This window comes from Equus quagga, chromosome 6 (assembly GCF_021613505.1).
Source record: "Equus quagga isolate Etosha38 chromosome 6, UCLA_HA_Equagga_1.0, whole genome shotgun sequence".
NCBI classification, from domain to species: Eukaryota; Metazoa; Chordata; class Mammalia; order Perissodactyla; family Equidae; genus Equus; species Equus quagga.
In genome coordinates, this window is record NC_060272.1 from 119,989,866 (window position 1) to 119,992,810 (window position 2,945).

At 44.0% G+C, this 2,945-nt stretch overlaps 1 pseudogene; it reads right to left on the reverse strand.

Annotated features, from left to right (window-relative positions):
- Positions 1-1,424: 1,424 nt before the first annotated feature.
- On the reverse strand, positions 1,425-2,193 carry LOC124240673 (putative monooxygenase p33MONOX; annotated as a pseudogene).
- Between the last annotated feature and the right edge of the window lie 752 nt (positions 2,194-2,945).

Here is a 2,945-nt window from a genome sequence, read left to right on the forward strand (position 1 = left end):
TTATAGTTAACGGTGTTTTAGATTTAAAGAGGTAAAGTTATTCTTCCGTAACATGAAGATGATTGCATTCATGTTGGAGTGAGGTGAGATTTCAACAAGGAATTTTGTTTGCTTGTAGGAAATATGGTAGAGGGAATAAAAAGCTGGGATAACAGTAGAAAGTCTCAGGGTTTTTTTTTTGTTTTTTTGTTTTTTGTTTTTAAGAAAGTAGTAAGGATTTTAGTATTAGAACAAGTAGGAGATACAAATGTAACAGAAGACAAAGATAGATTAACTCTTCTGAAAATTTTAGACTTGAGGTCTCTGTATGGAAAGTTATTTCTGTAGACAAGATGCTATTGAAAAACTTCCAGGCGTTTGAGACAATGTTTCAGACTGTGGCTGAACATGCACAGAGTGAGTAGAAATTCAAAGGCAAAGTTCCTGTTTCTTTTCCTTTGTAAGATATGTTTGTACATAAAGATATGAGGCTCATTTTGGAAAAAATGCCTTCATACAGAAAAATCTTAATTTCCTCCATCCTCCAGAAAAAAAAGGGTTTCAGCCCCCGGGCTGAATAAGGAAACCCAAACTGGGTGATACAAGTTTCACGTGAACCTCGAGACTGTATCTAACTATAGTTACCATCTTCTTTACTTCAAAAAAGTTTAGCATCTTTTTGTCTATACCAAACCAGTACACTGAATTGTCTCTCTTATAAAGTTTTCAACCAAATCAGAGTTAAATTAATCTCACTTTAAAGTGCAAGAAAGTATATGTAAGACTGGTGTTTACTCCGTGTGACACGTAAGAGAAATATCCCTCTAACAGCACTGGCCCAAGAGGTGCTACAGTCAGAAGTGGCTGCAGGAAAATGGTCCGTCAGATCCACTAAAAGGGCAGAGAGAGCCCAGTTTCAGCAGAGAAATCCCTGCCAAGTCTGATTTTTAATTGTACCTGGATCTTAAGCAGGTGCCCAGAAATGGCCAGGCCAGAGTGCACAGTGCAGCACAGGGCGCAGAGGGCCACAGCTGTGTAACTGGTCAGGGAACATGTCTGCTGCATGATCTGCCAATGCTTTTTAGGGGCATTGACAGTAGTAAAGGATTCAAGGGACCCAGGTTTTGGAAAAACACCAACATTATTTACCTAATAAGCAATGATTAAAGTTCTTGTTTAGGGTGAATCATATAAAAATAGAAAATGAGGACCCCCCTCCCCCCCACATCACTGCTGAGATTATTTAGTCTGAAAAAAGCAGTGCAAAATGTCTTCTTGCACACAATAAGGACAAACTTTGACCAATGCTTCTCAAAAGCCAATTTCGTCTTCCAGCTCTAGTTTCAGTTTAACAAGGTTTTAAAAAATATGTCTTTCCTATGTCAGAGCCAGGATAAATGGGAATAAGACACCCTCTCTCCAGAGTCTCTGGAACAGAAAGAGCTCTAGAACCCAGTAGGCATGAGCACACTCAAGTCTGAGACAATGCGTCTGCGGCAATTGTTTCTTCCCTTCCATCACTGAGATGTCCACCTTGAGTGGCCTGAAGGTTGCTGGATCCTCACCATTCAGGTGGCCTGGATCTGGATCAGTTCCATTGGAGAGGGCTTCTTGGCCCCTTGGTAGCCTGGGTGGCAAAACTGAATCAGACTCTGGAGGAGTCTTGGTTCCAAGAAGCTCCATTTATCTGATGAGTTTCTGTCCTTATCTCCACTTCCAGAATCCATGGTGCTGGGATTGGGCCAGGTCAGGCAGTGGAAGAACCAGAAGTGTACCAGCCTCGGGGCTTCTGCTTAGGGGAAGAGTGGGGGATGCTGCTCAGAGTGGACTGGGCCGATGCAGGCTGCCTCTCTTCTTTTGTCATCTCTTCACTGTGTAGCTTTAGTGTGTGGTGTGCTTCTGCCACTCAAAGGTACTTCGTCTCCTCAGTGGGAAGACCTCTGTGAGGTGTGCAGCCAGCATTTCTCAGCCCTGCTCTTTGCTCTAAACACTGTGTGTTCTTCTGAGTCTGCTTTGTGATTGGAGAATTCCTGATGACGTAGGTGGCTCTAGCCTTCACCACTGGGACCTTGTCCACAGTCAGTGCCACAGGGTCATGGCAGGGGAGGGCATGCTGGCCTCTCCCTAGTTCACCTTGGCAAAATCCTGATACTCATGGTCTGGAAACACTGGCTTCCAGATGATGCTGCCCATGACTGATGGAAGAGGAGTCATGGCGTAGGGTCCTTGAGGGCATCCTCATGGCTGAATGCCAGCAATACTTCCTGCTGGGGAGAGACAGCTTGCCCAGAGGTCCACTAAGCTCAAGAGGATGCCCTTTGTGTTCTTGAAAGCCATTGAAAGACTGAGCTCTAGGTGCTTTAACTATATAGAGCTCCAGAGCTGAGTCTCTGCCACCACAGTGAAATGATGCGAGGATCTTGATGACGAATATTAACAGGGAACATTGTCCAGCTGCTGTGAACTAGCAAAGTGCCCTGAAAAAGTCTACCCAGAGGTTCTGTTTCTCTGCCATTACGGGGCTGCCTGCGGCCCAGGCTCCAGGAGTAAAGGCTCTGAAGACCCATGTCTGTTGGACGTGGTGCATTTGGACCCAAGCCAGGTGTGCTGGACACTGAATGTGTGCGGGCCTCAGGCAGTGATTGACAAGCGCTGGCTGCCACAAGTCTCAAACTCCAGCGTTAACTTTGCTCTTTGAGAGCTAAGTGACATTAGGCAAGATATAATCTCTCTGAGCCTCAGTTTCCTTGTCTAAAAAATGAGGATAAAATACTTGTTCTGTCTACTTCAGAGGGTTCTTGTAACATCAAACAATCCTTGTCCTCATTGGTTTTATGAGGCAGTGGAGGCATAAGATAAGTGTGTGAAATAAAAGGAAATGAATGTTGAAATATTTTGTAAAGTTTAAAGGGGCACACAAATGTAAAAATTACTACTTTTGACTTTTTAATAGTAATACAGGCTAA